General features: G+C 38.0%; 1 long non-coding RNA gene across 1 annotated transcript in view; it reads left to right on the plus strand.

The window, feature by feature from the left end:
• The window catches only part of LOC135295410 (uncharacterized), a 75,526-nt gene extending 65,563 nt beyond the window's left edge, over positions 1-9,963 (plus strand). The window contains exon 3 of the long non-coding RNA XR_010357492.1: positions 9,519-9,963. This is a non-coding gene — a long non-coding RNA (uncharacterized LOC135295410). The remainder of the gene's footprint in view (positions 1-9,518) is intronic.
• Positions 9,964-20,533: the final 10,570 nt, after the last annotated feature.

Raw genomic sequence — 20,533 nt, forward strand, 5'->3', positions numbered from 1 at the left:
AGCTAATTCCTTTTATCTTAAACAATGCAATAAAGCAGGTGAAGAGGTTTTTTTAAAGTGGTAGTTGTAATAGCAGGATCTGTTTATGCAACATAATATGAGATGCACTCAAACATGGTATAAAGAGATGGATCTGAAATATGGCTGTCAGCTTTTGTCCATTTGTTTCGGGACTGTTAGAGTCTTATTTTTGTAAAATTAGAAAAAAAATAAAGGAAACTGACCTTCAACAGCAAGGACAAGTCTAATTAAAATCTTCAATGAATTTTTTTTTGTGCTTTTCAATGACTTTGGTATGACTTTTCAATGACTTTTCAATGACTGAGATGTACCGACCACTGTACATTTTCATCTGGTTTGAGATCAGTGGTCACATAAGCTAGACTCATTCCCAGCACATTTCAGCCCTGTGAAAGGATCAAAAGCAGAATTCAACAGTTCTGGGAGTCTTGCTAGGTGATTAAATGAACATTCATTTTGTTCCCATTACTGGTGTGATATGTAATGATTTGCTGTCAGATGAGAGGAAGATCTGAGTAGATGGATTACATATAAACCAAGGGATAGAGATGAAAGACAGTAATTGGTTGTTATGTATTACAGAAGAAGGAGTCTGCATGGTCACCCAAATTTCCAGACATGAATTTTTACAAAAAATTGCAGCTGCATCTACTCAGATGCCATCCTATGGTGGGGTGGATAGGAAGAAACATGGTAGGAGGGTAGAGAAAGTTGGGAGGTGGAATAAAGGAGCTGAGCACTGACTAGAGGTAAGGATTGACAATGTTACAGTTTCACAAAAAAGGCAATGCACCTAGAGACTATTGCAGTATTTGATGGAGAACTTAATAGAATTCTGTTATAAATGTAACATTTGAAATTTTCTTATTGTTAATGATGTAGTTGAAGAGAAAACATCTCACCTGGCACTTATATTGAGTGCATTTTCTTTTTTGTCATGTAGAAGATCCAGGGACTTTGAGTTACAGCCACATAATTATGGGTGACAGTTAAAGAAACAAACATGTATGAAGTTTAAATGTATAGTGTTAGAAGATCATATACATTTAAACTATACTTGAGCATTTTTTGAAGCTTGTCTCAAATCAGGTTTTCAGCTTCAATTAATTCCATGGGTCTGTAGGTTAAAGTTCTTGGTGTAAAAGTAGGATTATTTTCAGTTTGCTTTAGGTTTCTCCTTGCAAAGAGATGTGAAAGAGCAGGAGTACTGTTTCTACAGAACATTGATCTTTTACTTTATATTAACAGCAACATCTCTGAAACAGCCATCCTTAGATCTGCTAAATGATACACTTGCTGGTCTGCAATCTACTGGGGTTTAGAGAAACTCAATCTCTTTCAATTTAAAGCTCCATTCTCTTTGGTTTAAGGCTCACATCTGGATTTGATCTTTTGACTTTCACAGTGGAGATGGAAGATATCACAAGGATTTCTAGAGGGTTCCCTGCTGTTCCTTCAGGTTGACAGGGCAAAGCTGTCGGCTGTCAACAGCAAGGGGCCCGAAAAACCTCATGTCTTCACTTAATATTTGACCCTGAGGACCTGACTTCTCAAGTGGTCTGAATGCAGGTATTGACACTGCACCTGCAGTTGCTGTCTTTAATCACAGAAGGTACTGTAAGGAAACCATCCTTTAAACATTCTAGGGGGATTTTCTGATCCACAATGTCTTGTCTCCCATTCCCCTTCATGCTTTTGTAAGGTCATCTCATCACTGTGATATCTCATTAAGGATGAGAACTGCATCAATTCTCTGAAGGTACATTTTCCTTTAGGTGTATTTATCTTTAGTATTTACTTACAAAGACTTAAAGAGGAAAGAGTAGGATTCAATCCCTCTCACCATGACCTTTAGCAATCATTTCACCTATTTATTTACTATTTGATTTCTGGCTCATGTTGTTCCCATTTATTATTTGACTCACTATATTGCCTGATTCTACAAGGTCAGTTAGGGTGATGTTTATTGAAAAGATGTATGTAAAAAAATACTCAAACATCATGTCATTACTTTTAAATTAAGTGCCTCAGAAAAATACAGTTGAGTAGTTAGTGAGTTAGTTAAGTGGTCTAGCGTGTTTACAAGGAAACACAGCATGCCTGGAAGGAACTTCTAATTTTAAAAATTAAAAACCTGGCTTTCCTCAAGGGTGAAGTATCTTCGAGAGCACAAATCTACCATGAAATGCAATAACTCTCTCCTCTGAAACAATGCAGACAGCATTTTTAATGCAGGTTTTTAATTATTTATGTGAGAAACTTCAGCCCTGGGAATTGCAAAATGATTTCAATAGTAGGATGGAAACTGGGACAGTCCTTATCTGACTGTTCAAATAGAGGTGGCTCTTTGTGAAGTCATCAGAGTTACTCCGTTTGGCAGTGGTACCAATATTTCATCTGAGCATCACAGAATCAGAACTTTCTTATCCCATACCATGTTTCTCTGATAGGTTGAGTGTCTTGATGGGAAAAGTAGGAGTACTTTAATCTCTTTCTAATTCTTAATGTTCTCCAAAAGCCTGCCCCTGCTGTCAAAATAAAAGGCCGGCTGCTTTTGGGACTTAGGTAGTTTTATGAGAGAGCCTATGGAGTCATAATTAACACTGTCCCTTTACAGTATCTTACAGTGTATTACACAAATCTGTGTGCATATGTTTCCTGCCGGCTTGATTTTATAAGTTTGCTTTACAGTGCTTTTCTCCTCAGCTAAGCCACTTTTATTTGTCCTTTGTCATTACTTTCAACCTTGATGGAGTTTATCTCTGCATGCTAGTATTGACTTCATTGCTGTCACCTGAAAAATGTGGCATCTTTTCAAACCATTTGTTTGGTAAATCCAATATTAACACCATCGGTTTTGATGACTTTTCAAAATTAGAAGTAAGCAACTAAAATAACTGAATTGATGAACTTAATTACTCAGGAAAAATAAAAGTTTGGATACGAAATGGAGAGCCTGAGAATTAGTACTGTAGGAGCAGGACAGAACTCAGCGTTCCCATTAGTGATCCAATACTGCCAGCAGCCAGGGATTTCAGCAATGAAACACAGCACTAGATGAGGGGAATAATGAGATATTGCCAGAGTACTGAGCTTGCTACACAGGACATAATGCAGCTACTGTGACTGACTCAGGGCAATATGGTTCTGTTCTCATCTATTCCAAGAGTTAATTCGGCTCCTTCAGCAGCAATTGTGTGTGTATGCCTGGACAAAAGGAGATGGCATGAGTAAAAGATATATACTGTTGGTTTTAACCCACAATCTTCCCTCCACTCAGTGCTGTAGTCACAGCACTGCCAAAACAGAGCCTGTCTTCTCCTTGAAAACCTGCTAAAGAGTTTCCTATTTAAAATGTCACTTTTTAGCTTGACATATTGAGCTACAATGATTTCATTTGAGACAGGGTTATAATGATCTGGATATGGTTCAATGAAATAGTGAGATGAATCAATTTACTGAAATGATGGATTCTGTATATACTAGTGCAATCCACCATAGAGAGATTGAATGAGTTCTTTCATGCCAGCTCTAGATATATTCTTCCTTCACACTTGGCACAACTTTTTTTCCCCCGTTCTTCGAGTTCTCAAAACAGTGAAGGTACTTTTATCTTTAGCCCACAAAGATGTTAAGACTTGGGGAAAGGTTGACTGCTTCTCTAGATGATGCTACAACACATCTAAAGCTAAGTAAAAATGTCGATACAAAAATGTTCTTCTACCCCCATTACATTTTTGCCTTCCTTAGTGTGAGGAGAAAGCTGAGACAGAAACTAGCTAATTTATCTGCAGGGGCACCCTTCCTCACAGGAAATACTCACCTGGAAAGAATGTGGGGTACGAATAAAGTTCCAAGGAAAAAACACAATATGAGCCAGAGAGTCATGTTGTAGAATTAAGGTAAGACTCAGTAAAGTTGACCATAAAGTACTGGTAATACCATACATGTAGGGGAAGAAGGGGTCCTTGGGTTGGTTTACATCACCTTCACTGTATTACATAATTTAGTCCAGCCGCATTGGCAGCGGGCTTACAAACCAGTAAAAGAAAGAATTAGGTGATGCAAATGTGCACATTGTAAAGATAAAGTAATGAACTGCACTGATAAAACTCTGTCAAGTGTGCAATGAATGGGAAAAAGAAAAGTATTGGACTTATTTTTATCAGGGATTGGTGCTGATCACCAGATACTCAAATCCAGTGAAGGGCTCTGCTTTTTAGGATTAAAGGTTGTATTTTCTGCAGCTGGTTTCTCCATTACACAGAAAGATTTTAAAAATATGAATTGTTATCCTGTTCTAGATGACTGAAATGCAGAGCACTGACAGAAATGTAAGATGTGGGGAAACAATTTTTTTTTACCACTGAAGTGTTTTCATGGAGTGTTTAAATAGAGAGGAAATAAGAAAATTCATTGCTTTTATTGTTAAATGAAAGGAAGCAGAAAATAATCCATTGTGGCCCAGTCCTTAATACAAAAATCCCAGGAGTTTTCTAGTCACTGTCTCTGTCAGTGGAGCTAATAATCCCTCTTAAAGCTGCCCTGCTAAAGGAAGCTACTCTAAATCTCAGCTTCTGAGGTTTGCAATTGCCAAGTAAGTAATTCCACTCCCAGATTTAGGTAGTTATTTTGGACCATGTTCAAGGTGAGAAGAACAGTGTGAAAGCCAGTGATTACAGAGAGAAGGGTGGGTATGGTGTTATGAATTTCCACTTTGGTTTTCAGTGCCTAGGGAAGATATTTTCTTTGAGTGCCTGCTCAAGGGGAAAGCCTCCTGTGGGGATTCAATCCACCTCAGCCATCAAGCTCACTAGCCACACAGTGGCACCCCTGCAGCCTGCTCGGGTGTGTGAGAAGGCTTTTATGGAGAAGAGAGCACAGGAAGAGATTTCAATGGTTAGACGGGCAGTGAGCTGGTGCCACCTGCCCGGGTGGGCATGTTTGGAGTGTGCCTGCCTGCACACAATGCTGTCCTAGAGCAGTGCCCAGGCAGTGCTGTGCTTGCTCCCCTCTCTCTCTCTCCAGTGTACCTTGGTATAATACACTCACAGATAATCCCACTGCTTAAAATATGCCATTCCTTCTGTGTAAAGGAATTACTCATGCCAACAGATGATTCACCACTGGGGAGGAGTAAACTGGTTTGTGTGCCACGGGAGAAAAAAGGTCTCTTTTACTAGAGAATCTTAGAGGTGGGGATAAAAATATTTTGGCTGATTCTGGTTCAAGGATCCTGTTGTTCTTAGGGTTAAGAAAAGACATATTTTTGGTAAGTATCCATTGTATCAGAGTGTAGCTAATGTGTACTTATTACTTACAATTCTATTTCCTTTTTTTTTGACAGAAAAATCTACAGACTTCTTGGGTGAAAATAAGATAATTTTTCTACCGTAATTTTATGGCTAGGACCTCACATCATAATTTATGTCAGAAACAGAAGCTACTGGAAAAGTCGTATTACCTATGTTTTACTGTTGTTATTTTTGCTGGACAGATCCCAAAGATGAAGTAACACTAAATACCATGTGTCTGTGATCAGGAGTGACATACATGGGATGTGTCCTCTTGACTCTATTGGTTCATCCTGTTTCATTGCTTCAGGTTAGGATGCTTAAAGATGAGTTTCTTCCCACACAGGTAGAAGGGAGGGGAGAAAAGTTTCTTCTCATTTATATGTTCTGTCACCAGGTTATTCTGAATATCTGCAAGATTTAGGATTTTCTTACTACTGTGACATACAAGTCCAAGGAAAACCTATATAAATGAGGATGAAAACATATGAAGAATATTGGTCTTACCTCATATGGCTAAGCAGAAGGTCACACTTGCTATTCTCAGGATACCAGAATATTCCAGATGAGAAAGATGAGAACAGAAAAGCTGTGCTGAAACATAAATGCATTGTTGCTTAGTATCTAGAGATAATTTACATATACATAGCCATAAGGACCCATGCCTAAATGTGCAATTTGTTCTGAAAGCCCTCTCTCCCTTTATCTTTTCATATATATTTTTCAATACTGGAGGATAGTGATTCCAGAATTCTCAACTGGGAGAGAGGAAATTATTGTTATACCTTGCCTCTCAGAGCAAGCTCATACTGCAAATTGTCTTTGAAGTTACTCGATCCCTTAACAAATTAAATTCATTACATTTGTTTCATGGTAATCATGACAGCCAGGTGCAGAAAAGGTGTTTATGCAAGGCTTAGAACTGTCCTTTATTTTCAGTCAAACAGATATTAGAGTGAGATTTAGATTATCACTCCTCCACAGGAAGGTCAAATGTAGGGCATCTTCATATGACATGTAATTTTGTATGGAAAATGTTATGTTATTTGATATGCTGACATCAGAGACAATATTATTTTAGTTAATTCTCATGAGCTGCAAAACCTGATTTCAGTACCTGTTACTGGCAGCAGAAACTAATTAAAAAAAGTATTATACAAGCATAACTGGGTTTTCTACATTGGGAAATTTTACAGTAAATTAGTGGCTTTGCTTTCTCAATGTGGAAACCATAGAGGGAAGGGCCAGCTTATCAATTTAACTTAGCCAGGACTAAAACTGTGCCAGGTATATAGATGGTGCATTTACTTGGCATCGCTATTGAAGGAGGATAAGAGCCACCATCATTAATTTAGGAACACAGGTGCATGTATTCCTTACAGTTTTATTCAGCCACCTGCTATAGGTTCTCTGTCTAGGCAGCAGGAAGTAGTTCAGACACTACAGACAATGCAGAAATGGGGTTATGTTCACACGTGGTGAACAGCTGTGTTGGGATTCCTTTGATATATTGCATTGTGGGGTATCCTCCAGCAGGATGTCTTAGCTGACCTCTGTGTGCTTCTCCAGAAAGCTGCAGGTCTCCTGCAAGCCTTGTGTCCCACCTAGCAGTGCTGCGCACGTGTTATGGACAAGCCTCACACATGGTGCGAGGTGCCCACATTTAGGTAAGGGTCATTCCCCTGAGGTGGGACTGATCTCCCTACTGCAGGCACACAAGGGTCTTGTAAGGTGGGTGAGTCCCAGCCTGTACTGTCCACATGGAAGTGAGGTGTCTAATTTTCTGCTGCTCTTGATTAATTTTTCCAAATAGAAGTCTTTATTTCCGTATTATGTCACAGTTCCCACAGGAGGCTTATGCCTGCTTGAAATGTCTGCCACAGGCCAAGTGGGATAGCCTTGGCACCCCAAGTGGCCAAGCTGCCTATTTATTACAATCAAACTCTATTGATTACAAATGGGGAAATCTCCAAATCTCTATTGATTACAATGGGAACTCAAACAGCTAATTGACAGGTATATGCTCACATACAATTACATAAACTTGATCATATTTTGTGGGTGGATTTTTCTGTTCTGGCTTCTGTGGGGTAATGAGTGAAGTGATGTTTTTCACTTAAAAAATAGTGTACGATCTTCTACTTCCCTGAAAAACAAGACGTCCTGCACCAGGTTTTTCTCCATGGAGAAAAAGTTGAGGAAAATTCTCTTTCAGTACTGAATTTATTTTTGACTGAGGTGTTTAGTGACGGACTCGTAGAAAGTTATAAAAATGTGTAGTCGCTTAGCTTTATGACTGGAATTTCAATAATTAATATTTATTCACAACAAATATTTTGTGGGAAAACAATTTTGTTTGCTTTACTGATTTTGCTCTCTTCTATCCATTTAGCTATTTCTACTTGATTTCTGTTTGTTTTGACATACAAGCATTTACTTTTGACAGTGATTCAAAAAATGTGATATTCCACCTGTAGAATTAGTCAGCTGAGTATCACTGAGTATCCTTTTCACTAGATAGGCCAGTAACTATTTCATTGTCTTCTAAATGGTCAGTCCTTACTCCAGCAACAGTGGAATGGCCAGTTTATTTTAGTGGCAAATAAAAGTTGTACGGACACATTCCTTTTGCATATCTAATGCAATTGAAAGTGCTTCAGTCCAGACTGTTTTTCCATCAGGATGCTGATGGAATGTCTTTAACTTGAAGTACTGGTCTTAGAAAGAGACTTTGTCACAGAGCTACTCTATGAACCACTTCCCTTCCCCCTGAAATGAAAGGTTCAAGTCCAAAATGATGCTGCTTCTCTCAATGTTTTTGATGCCCCAGAGGTACTTGGAGAATTGAGCTCATGAATAAGTGTCAGCAAGCTTCACAAATTGGTAATTTCACTACTTATGTATTACATATTGTTTTCAAACAGGGATCTGTCAGATGGGAACTCTCACAAAAAGTAGCCAGAAGGAGGACTTTTCAAGTTACTGTCATTTCAGTGGACAGAACTTTCTGTTTAGTATTTAAGGAGACTTTGGTCAAAAGGACTACTTAACTTTGTTTTCATTTCTAAAGTAAACCTCTGAGACTGTTAAACAGGAAAAGACTGAACATATTTCCAAGTGCAAAAAACCCCAAGCAGTAATCTGCATTTTTGTAATGGAATAAAAGTCTATGAACACACAATACATTCAAGACAGATTTTCTAGATGCTATATGAGATGGGATTTTTTCAGGATCTATGAGTTTAAAAATAACAGTATTTTCTGATTTGCATTTACATCAGTATCACAGAATTTCAAATGTTTTTATCTTGATTAGTGATCCATCTCTAATTTTAATAAAACATCCCCATGTAGCTGCCAACTGCAGCTACACAGGGGAGTATCTACTTATTGTAAGCATTTGCACTACTTTTCCAGGTATCTAGGCACACACTGACCACATTTCTTTGTTAGAATTACCAGTATAAATTATTTTATCAGGGGGATTTTAATGATTTTCAAGCACTGAGGTTTCAGTGAAAAGCCAGCCATTACAGGTGTCATGAGACATGCAGATGCATTATTCAAAAGGTGTAAGAAAATCTTAGTGCATTGAAGTATTGGCTTTCACAGAAGGCAAGGAACTCCTTGGTCACTCAGATACCAGGTCTGATCTTGGTAAAAGTTGCAGCCTGTGGATTCAAACTGCCTAACATGAAAATAAATAACATTGTGTACATAATTCTGAACAAAAATCCTGGAAAAAAAGTCTTGTGGTATCAAAGTTTGGAATCAAATCCTACCTGGATGTGCAGTATATGTATTTCCAGGAGAGGCATTATGGCCTCTTTTGATTTGGTGCAGTCTACAAGAGCACCAAACAAGATTGCAGTCTCAGCACTTGGAACAACAAGCCAGTATTTGATCTGAGCTCTAGAAATCATATAATTTGGTTAGGAGGGTTTAATTTCTTCCTGTTATTGGCAAAGCCACTGCAATCTTATAGTCTAAAGGGGAATGTATGACTGGCTTGTGTGCTCTGAAAGTCCCACATAAAATTAAAAGGATGCACTTGATATCTGTTCCTTCCTACTGCCATGTTTTGATTTCTGTGCTTTCTACCACTTTCTATGACAATTTGAAACAAAGTCTCATCCTCACCTTTTGGGTTTTTACCAGTCCTGATCTTATTTTTGTCCTGTCTTGCCATTTCTTACTTTTCAGCTTTGACCTTGGGTTGAAAACATCACCTACTTCCCCACACACTCTCAAGAAACAAGGAGTGTCTAAAAGCATTCATGCTTATATGCCCAAAGAAGTGAAGATACGCTTAGGTGCAATCATCTGGAGCTGAGATATATGACACTAGCACAAGTGGTAACTGTTCCTGTTCTGAAGATTTGTGTCTGCATATTTCCTGTTGTACTGCTCAGCCATGGATCTCACATCTTCCTCATGCTGCAGAAGTGCAAACAGAGGAATGCATCCCAAGAAAAACAGCAGAGACAAATTTGATTATCTGCTACACACTATTAACAACTCTCATCTCTCCCTGCTTGAGATCTTCTCTAGTTTAATTAATTGCCTGATCTGAGACAAAGCTTTTGGATAAACACACACTTATGAATATTGCAGATAAATCAGGCAGGGAATTCTAAATGGCATTTATCATTTCTTTCCTTTTGAAGTGTCCTCCAGGCACTAATTTACCTTTTCATTTTATTCTCTTTTATTTTTTTTTTAATAATCTTTTTCATTCTTTAATTGGAGAAAAGTGGGCATGATCCGAATAAACTTGTGGCATTGTTGTACATCTTTCTTTTGTGTTGTTATAATGCCTAGTTTGTAGATGACTTCTAATTACCCTAAAATATTTGGAAGTATTTATTCTATTTATAGGCATGTAAAGCAAGTGAGCATTCCCTCCACCCAAGTGGAGGAAACAAAGGTCAAAAAAGGAGCCAGATCTTTGACTCAGTCATGTAACTCTGATTTAGGAAACTCATGTTCAAGTTCTCATTCAGACACAGAAAGATCTGAAGATAAAGCATTTGAATGCACAAATACATTTTTGCACATAACTTTTCTTGTCAAGTTCTAGGTGTGTTAGGAGAAAAGTCCATAAATACCAATATGGATCTGTGCCTTCATTGTTTTCGGGTTAATTTCCCCATTGTTTAATCAAAATGACCTTTCTTCTGGTAGCTGATGAGTTATGATTATAAATCTTCATAGTTTTAAGAAGCATCCAGATACAGAAAACTGCTGTCATACTTGTATAGAACTGTAGATTGAAACATATTTGGTACCATACTTTGGTACTAAAAGATGCATCTGTGAATTTTTTATTTCTTTCTCAGTCTTATTTCAAATTATTATGTAAAAAAATAGAGTCCGAATCTTGAATACCAATATCATTGCAATTGCAAAGTTTTAGCATTTCAGGAATCTTTGACTGTTGTTAGTAATTTTATTTCGACTTCACACATTTGGAATTTTTTATTGTCCTCCATTTCTGTGCACTGTGCATTCAAATATACATTTTTCCCCCCATATTCGGAATATTGAAGGCGAATCTGCTGGTGATTGAAAGGTAAAGCAAGCCACAGATAAGTGTTGGAGTCAAGAAACACCTCTAGACAGCTGATGTCACTGAAACAGAGATGAAGCGGGCTTTAGTGTTTTGCCTCTTGAAAGGAAAAAGAAAAAAAAAAGAAAAAAAGAAAGAAAGAAGAAAGGAAAATGAAAAAGGAAAGGGCAACCGATAAATAGAAAGAGGAGAGGAATATGAGTTCTTCCTTATCCAATGATTTCTTGAAAAAGTTGTAATACTTAAGAATTTTTTGTGATTTTATAAACATACCTTAGTGAGAAGAAGCCACTCACCATTAAGTGCACTTTGAGCACTTAAGGAAACCAGTGCCAGCTGCATCTCCAAACTATTTGCTTCATAATGGAACAAAATTTACTTGTTTTCTATATTTTTCTAGCAGTAGGAAATACCATATAGCCAGGGAACATCTTGGTTGTCTATATTTTTAAACATCTACTAACTTCCTTGTTTCCAGTAATTTTCTTTTATGGAAAGTGATTTGCTGAAAAACAAAATATTGAAATGTTAAGGCCACTTTGGGAATGGAGGTACATGGTGGTATTGTGAGAAACACCAGCATCTGTAAATACGCAGCTGAATGTTCATGTAATCACCTTTGGTGTCTTCACTTGTAGCTGTTCCTCTTAGGAACAATGAAAGTGTGTATGTGCTCCCCTGGATGTACCTTGCATTACAGTAATAAATCTTAATACACTTTCTCAAAAATAAAAATAAATACAGTGGAGAGGTCTCCGATGTTTTCAGACAAAGCAGAACTCTCCAAATTACACTGTGGCTGGAAGAATAAATTTTACATTGCACTTTGTTATCTAATAGTCACAGACTTAAACAATGAAATGAGATGATGCTGTAATGAAATTCCACTAGTCTCCCTGACACCATGGAAGAATTGAGACTATTAAGTGAACTGCAAGGGAGAGAGAAAAATTATCTATGGACAGACATTTGTATATTAGGTGGTGATTTTTCTACAGATGCACTAATTACAATTTTAATTCATGCATGAAACAAAGGAGAGAGCACACATTACTTCTGTCAAAATAGTTCTGAATGCTGTGAAGCCAGTAATGAGTAATGTTCCCTTGGATGAAATGTTAACATGTCTTTTTCTTCAGTGTTATTTTGCTCTACTCCCTTGTTATCTTGTAGAAAATGTTGATTGGTATTCAAGCTTTAAAATAAGAATATAATGAGTATGTAGGTTTTCAGAAAGAAAACACAAAATGCAAGACAAGCAAAGCCCTTTATCTGAAAGAATTTTTTTATTATTCTTCAAAAGTTCTTCAGCTGTTTAGAAAAGTATCTATAAATCTCTGATTATCTTGATACATACTTAATCATAAGATAATGAACTGTGCTGAGTGGTGACATGCACCAGTAACCCCATTTTAACATACTAATGCAGTGCTATTAGCGCATTTTTCTGCAGTGCAGAACATTACTCCTAATGGAAATAATGTCCTGTAGGCAGATCTATTGTGCCATCTCCCCTAGATTTTGCTGGAGTACTTTAGTACTTAATAGCCTGAGGGAATAGTTGGGTGTGTAACTAAATCAAGATTTCACAGTAAAACAAAGGATGAGAGAACTAGGGGGAATGCTCACCATTTTGTGACAGTTTGCTCCAAATAAAACAGCATTAAGTATCTGAAAGTTTCCTAGAGACTTACAGGAAAGTTATTAGATATTAAATACCTTCCGGTGTTCAAAGAGAAAGAGCAGGGAATTACTGTCTTGTCTGATTAGACATTTATATGTTTTCCTCCCTTCTTATATTAAATGTGTTCTACGGGATTGTACATTAACAGCTTTCAAGAAATAAAACGAACTTGTCATAGTTACTACTATTCTGGTGTTACAGAAGAATCAAAATAAAAATATAGAATAATAAAATCACAGAATGATCTGGATTGGAAGGGAGATTAAATATGATATAGTCCAACTCCCCCACCAGGAACAGGTGATATCTACGGTCATTGCTGCTTCCTGGTAATTCAGACTGTGTGAGATGCTCCGCAGTGGTTGTGACTGAAGAGTACCATGCAGATAAAATGCATGACCTTCCCTGCTACTTCGATGTATCAGCTATTCATCAGCCCGAGCCAGTAAAATATTATTTTCCATCTTGCCTTATTGGACACGCAAGTTTGATGATATTCATCTTTATTTAAAATTTTTGCCATTGGTAATGGAAGAGACTTAAACCCTTCTGTCACATATTGATTTTTATATTAAACTGCTAAAAGAGCAAAAGTTGATTATTCTACTCCTGCATTTTCTCCATAACTCTCATAGTGAAGTTGGCTTGTTTATTTGTTTTACTTGACCCAGCATGACTACAAATGCAGTCAAGTACTTGGTCCTTGTTTCCCAGCAATATTCAGAGTTGACACTGCATTATAGATTCTAAAGCGTAAATGAGAATAGTTTTAGATTCTCCAGGAGCATGAGCTCTAAACTAATTCAGCCCATTTTTATCAGAATAAAACCAATATTTTTATAGGCATCTTTAAGATTTATGCCCCTTTGAAGGAAAATAATGCTTAAAATTAAAGTAAATATAACATTTTCCTATATTCCAGTTTCAAGCAGTAACAAAATTGCTGATGCTGTTTGAATCAGCAAGCAACTGATGAAAATAAACTATCAGAAAATACAATCTTTAAAGAGTATCAGAATATAAATGGCTAAAAATTTGATGCAACAGTGATGTAAATTGGAATTTCTTGGACTGCAACTATTGAAATTATGTTAATTTTAAAAATAAGAACAGGATATGAATTGACCTAGAGAAGACTGAATATATTTTACATTTTGCTTTTGATCCTTTATGCAAGGATTGGGTTTTCTTTTTCCTTATTATTAAAATTTTAATGGTTTTGTCCACAGCATTTAGAGTAGCAAATCCCAGCTACCCAGATAAAGATGAAGAATCATTTAGAAATCCAAGCAAAATTTCTTGTTTGGTTATTGGTAAAGAAAGAAGGGGAAATATACATTAAAGAATGCTGTAATTATGCAGTTCGCATAAATTTTTTGAAACAGTTTACACCATCTTTAAGGCAATGTTTGTCACGAAGCTGTTCCTTAGCTCCTTCAGATTCCAACTTATTTCCATATGACTTAAACTGCTTTTATTTATTTTACATAAATGTATTGTTTATGAACAAACTTGTGACACTGCAAGTTGAATTACTCTCCTTAACTCCTTAACTACAAAGTTGGCACAATGTACATGTCAACACTGCTTAGCTGAAAGACTGCTCATCCAGCCTGAAGAAATCTCCTCTGCTGGAATGTACTGCAGTTCTTGAAAACTCCCCTAATCAAGCTTGAAAAAAATCTGTTTTGTTGGTTAGATGCCAAGATTTCATTTACTTGCTCACACCCTCTTTCCTGCTTCTGAAAACCTTTATTTATGTAGTCACTCTTTAAATATGAACAGTAATCATACAATCTGGAGAGTAGGAAGCAACTCTTTGGGTTTCCAGAGAATATGTATCAATACCCATAGCATACCGCCTGTATTCTTTCCCCCTACTTTCAGCTGAGATACACTCTCCTGCTAGCATATATGTGACCTTTGTGTACCAGATAATAGTACATGACTTTTAATAATATTAAGGTGTTAAAATGTTTTCCTAATACAAAGTAAGTACACAGCACATGACAAAGTAAGAATAGCTTGCTTTTCCTCTCGAAAAAGGCTTCTAAAACATGATAGACTGTCGCTGTGAGGCAATCACATTGGGAACTAACAAAACTATAATTTTCAATATATCTGAATGTACCAAACTTTTGAAAAGATTCTTTCTGTGAAGCACAGTAAAATGAGCACTGTCACATCACTGTAAGCTGATAGAGACTCTGTCAGGCTTTTGAAAGCTAAATTAGAAGCAGATGTCTGCCCACACAAAGAAAATTATCTTATTAGTAAATGTTTTTTTTCTAATGATTACAAAACTGAGACTTCAGCCAAAAGACAAAAGAAGTTGTGGATAGCAGAAGGAGGACTTGAGAATTAGCAGAAATTAAGGGAGCAGTTTTAGTGGCTTAATTAAGGTCAGTTATGTTAAGTATATTTTGAAAAAATTGATGGCAGTTTGAGAAGTTCACTCTCTGTTAAACACACCACATAAATCTTCTATGTTTCCTTCCTAATTTGGGAGGGTGGTCATGCACTGGGACAGGCTCCCAGTGAAGTGGTTGCAGAAACAAAGCTGCCAGAGTTCAAGAAGTGTTTGGGCAGCGCTGTCGGGCTCATGGTGTGACTCTTGGAGTGGTCCTGTGCAGGGACAGGAGCTGGACTTGGTGAAGCTTGTAGGTCCCTTCCAAGTCAGGATAAGTGATGGTATTTGGGTTCCTTGGCAGAACACTGCTGGGAACCTTTTAAAGATTACACAGTGATTGGATATCCTAGAAGTAATGGAAATACTTAATTTTCTTGACACAAAATTACAAGCAATATTCTTGAGCAAAAATAACATGTGCTCCCACAGTTAACAGCCTCAGCTGTTGATATCTTGCTTAGATGTGGTTAGAAACGCTTTGGAAAATAACAATAAGGCATTTTTATTTAGCCATTTTAGTTTTGCTCCAAATACTGTCCCCCATCTAAATTGAATTCAATTTTCATAACAGTAATTATCACAATGTTGTCACAATGGAAAATTCTGTGGCGCTTTTTATCAGTGGCACCCAAAGTGCTTGGTAAGGAGGAGTAGAAGATCACTCACTGCATTTTAGACTCTGTGGCTGGGACTTATTATTATTACTTTGAATTGTGGTTTAGCCCCAGCTGGCAACTAAGCTGGCAAAGCAGCTACTCACTCCCTTTCCTTCCCAAGTGAGGTGACGAAGAGACTCAGAAAAGCAGTAAAACTTGTGGCTTGAGATGAGAACAGTTTAATATTTGAAAAATAAAAAGTAAATAATATTATAATTATGACATAAAGGAAGGAGCAAGAGAGAAAATTAAAACCCTAAAATACAATTGCTCACTTCTTGCTTACCTGTGCCCACCCCATCCCAGAGAATTGATTGGCACATCCCAGACAACTCCATGCAATTTATACACCAAGCATGACTTTCTGTGGTATGGAACATCCCTTTGGCCAGTTTGATCAGGTGTCCTGGTGGAGCTCCTCTCACCTTCTTGTGTCCTTGGCTCAATGGGCAGAGCATGGGGGACTTAAGTCGTGGGAAAACCTCTCAATTTAAGAATAAACATCACTCAGCAACAACTGAAATGTCACTATGTTACCATCATAATTCTCAGAAAAAAAATCAAACAGAGCACTGCACCAGCTCCTAAGAAGAAATTTAACTATCCAAGCCAAACCTGGGACACTTTGAAAGAGAAAAGCCTGTTCTGAACTGGAGTATAAGAAATATTTATTTTTAAGTATAAGTACTAATCTTAAACAATTTGAAATGTTTATTCCACAATGCAAAACCCTGAAAGCCTTTACATATGTTTGAACCCTCAGATGAACTAAGATGAAAGCAGTCCTTGACTTGCCATTTAAAGCACCTGAACCCTTTCTTTTTGAAGTCTTACAGGCTGGTTTAGCTAAATCTGGATCTTCTCCATTATCTTTGAGGAGCTAGTTTTTGGTGTACTTGAAGCTCCTGCCCAAACTAGATGCTTTTTGGCCCTGCTGCTGACATCTCTGTTGAGCTCTAAAAACAAGCTGGTTCAGGGAGAGCCATATCACCCCTTGCAAGGGTTGTAGCAGGGACTGCTGATGCTGCCTCTTACTTCAGGCTCCAGGAAACCTGTTGCATGGCCATGCATTTCCATTGTGGCCTTCAAGCAATAATTAGTAAAACATTGTCTAAACTGTGTTAATACACAGCAGCAAAATCAAAACAACAAAGTATCAACATCAGAAATTGTTACTTTTGAAAGCCTCCCGAGTATCTTGATTACCAAGAGAAGGTTTGGATTTCAATATACATGTAGGCAAACAACAGTAGATACAATATTTTAATAGATTGAATTCCAACACACTGAGGAGAAGCATTTGAGCATTTTGAGGGAAGGAGTGGGCAGAAAAAAAGAAGGAAAAGAGAAACTAATTATAACACCAAATTAAAGCAGAAACATGTCTTTTTAATCTGGTAGTTTCCAATTTATGTCATTTCCCTCACTTTTGTAATATATAGCTGATGTGCTTTGGAACAGAATGGCAAAAAGGATGGGAACAGTCTTCACTTATAAATGCCAAGTTTACTAGCTCAGGTTAGCAATTTAATACATTTATTGCACTAAATTCAGTTATGAATACAAGAAACAGCAGTGCTGGTAGAAAGGCTACAACCTTGTTCTAAAGCTTACAAAATGAACCACTACACCACTAAGTACTTGTTATTCATCTGTCAAAAGGAAAAAGGAAGTTTTAACTGAAACATTGTTCAAAGCTAACTGTGCCTTGGGAGAACATGCTTAGGAATATAATCAGTCTCACTGGGTATTTTCACATCCAGTTTCTTCCTGGAACTGACCAACAGTATTGCACAGTGTGTCAGGAAGAAAAGGTTGTTAAACAGGCAGCTCAGGACTCAAAACTGCACATGGACACCCTGGAACATGGAGCTGAATTTTATTGACTGGCTTACTAGGGGATGGAAAAAGCTTTTTTAGTCCAGCAAATGTTTACCCATAACTCAGAGGCCTACCCTTTTTGACTGGTTTTTCAGCATCAGCAAAAATGTCTATACAGAGGAGTATTGAGAGAACAGTTTGGCACACTTTGTTTTGTTGTGTTTAGAAATAAATTGATTAAGGTGAGTTAAAAATGATACTGACTTGAATTGCCTGGTTAGCTGCAAATGCTGCAAAGGTTCAGGAGGACGAGCAGAAATAAGACTAACTTTTCTCAGGTCAGGAGGAGATAAAAGGTGAAGATCAACCCCTTACAATAACCTGCGGAGGAGAGACCAAGTGAGACTTGGGAGGGACTGGACTCCTGCAGGGATTGTGCAGTTACTTTATGCTGGCTGCCAGTCTCTGGTCCTGAAATAGAGCATCGCTTTCCTGGAAAACAGTTAATCCCATCTGAACTGTCTCAAGAAAACATTCAGAGGAGGTCAGAGAAATTAAATTTAAATGGAAGGGTTGATACTTTATTAGTAATGGAGGAATCTTCAACCAGATTATCCAGCAAGACATTGCTTACTGAGTCATCTTTATTGTCTCCTACCCTTGGCATGCCACATATCACTGTGTCTACATCAGTTTTAGAGGGGATCTTCAGGTTTTTGTTGAGCTTGACAACTTGTCACATCTTCAAATTTAATTTCTAACCTCCCTGCTTTACTCATCTTGCACACTGTTTCCCGCATGGGCATCTGATCCAGAATGGTACGTGGAGGAAGCGTCCAACACAGATAAAATTGAAAAGAGGGGCCATGAGAAACTCATGATGTTCAACAAACCCATGCAAAATGCTGCACATGAGCTTGTGCTTTCTCAGATATCAGTACAGATGGGGAGAAGTCATTGAGACAAGCCCTGCTGAGAAGGACTTGCAAATCCTCATGGATGAAAAGCAGGACATGAGTCATGAGTGTGGCTCACAGACCAGAAAACCAACCGAATCCTGGGCTGCACCAAAAGCAGAGTCTCCAGAAGGCCAAGGGAGGTGATTCTTCCCTCTCTTCTCAGCTCTCATGAGACCCCACCTGGGGTGCTGCATCCAGCTTTGGAGCCCTCAGCACCACAAAGATGTGGACTTGTTAGAACAGGCCACAAATACGATCAGAGGGATGAAGCACCTGTCCTACAAAGACAGGCTGAGAGCTGGGATTGTTCAGCCTGAAGAAGAGAAGGCTCTGGGGAGACTTCATTGCAGCCTTCCTTGCCCTACCTAAAGAGGCTTATTAAAAAGAGGGAGAGGGACTTTTCATATGGGCAGAAGGTGACGTGACAGGGGACAGGATTTTAAACTGAAAGGGAGTAGGGTTACATCAGATATGAAAAAAAATCCTTAGAGAGTGGTGAAGCACTGGAACAGGTTACTCAGGGAAGGTGTGGATGTCTCATCCCTGGAAGTGTTTGGCCCAGGCTGGACAGGGCCCTGAGCAACCTCATCTAGTGGAAGGTGCCCCTACCCACAGCAGGGTGTTTGAATGAGATGGTCTTTAAGGTTTCTTCCAACCCAAACCATTCTATGATTTTATGAAAATTATTTTTAATTGAGCAATAACTTTCATTCATTCATTGTGTCACATACACCACAAGCTCAAATGATACTCTTGATACTACTTTCCACCCCTGGAAAAATTAATTTTTCCAAATTTAATGGAACTTTGAAAGATCATCCATTTTTCTACATGAAATTTTTAAGGTGTAAACACAGAAGCTGCAAGCAATCATTTAATTCATATTTATTTGTGCAGCAGAAAGAGGAGGGAGGGTGGTTTAGCTGTCACAACAGCCAAAATCTTTTAAGCTGAAAGATGAATACCACATTTGTTTTCATCAGCAAACATCTTCTCATCCTCAGTTTAGAACAATAATAATATTTTTTTATTCTGGAATCCCTGTCTGCTTCCAACAAATGTTGTCCCAGAATGTCAGCATTGAGATATAATACCCAGAATGAAAAAAAGCCCAGGACATTCTTCTCTGCTGATAAGACTGACTACTTGGGGACATTACAATTTTTTTCCCATATACAAATAAGTTATCACATCCTTTTATCATGGGATGTGCAGTATTTATCATCATAGACTCTGTGCACAGCTCTTGTTATCATGTCTAACTCTTCCTGCTTGTAAGACAAGGCAGACAGTAAGGCTCTGAATTTGCACCTGACCTTGATCTTGCAGTGTAAGAATCTATGTGGCAGCTGTTGCCTCTGATTGGCTGCCAAAATATGAACACCTGAGGCCATCTCTACACGTTGAGATATCACAGGGCATCTTACACATGGGACTAGTGTTGTGACACGGAGGCTGTAAGAGACTGTGTCCTTCTGGATCAATAGCTGGATGCTGGGCAGGATACCCAAAGGCAGCTCAAAAAGCACTTGTTTTCCATGTCTAATCAAGGGCACTGGGCCCAGTGGAGTCTTCAGAGCTGTTTAGCTGGCTGAATCAGTCTACTTCAGGATAATCTGAATAAATCTCTAGACTCCACTGACTGGATTAGCTGGATTTCCATAGACTATGAGGAGTGAAGACACACTCTTCACTTGTGAAGATAAACTTTACAGACAAATGAATCTACGTGACTGATCTTGGACTTAAATTAAGACCTGAATTACAACTTTTGTTGAGCTGAGTTGGTTCTGGAAATGATTCAGAACACCTGTAAGAGATGGAGAAAGAAGTGGAGGGAGAAAAAGAGAAAAAAGATTGGTGGATTAAGAGACAATGTTTGTGAGGAAAGATTGGAAAAAATAGTTTGGTCTGGAAAAGATCAAAAGGCATAATAATGGTCTTCGAGTAGTTTTGTAGAAAGAGCAGCTGTAAATTATTCCCTGTGAGCATTGAAAATAGAGGGAGTAATTGCAGTAAAGGGAAATGTAGTTCTGACCTTGAAAGAGGAGTTTCTAATCATAGGGATGATGAAGTGCTGATGTGCACAGCCTGGGGAGGTTGTAGACTTGCAATCTCC

The sequence above is a fragment of the Passer domesticus genome, chromosome 2 (assembly GCF_036417665.1).
Source record: "Passer domesticus isolate bPasDom1 chromosome 2, bPasDom1.hap1, whole genome shotgun sequence".
Classification (NCBI taxonomy): domain Eukaryota; kingdom Metazoa; phylum Chordata; class Aves; order Passeriformes; family Passeridae; genus Passer; species Passer domesticus.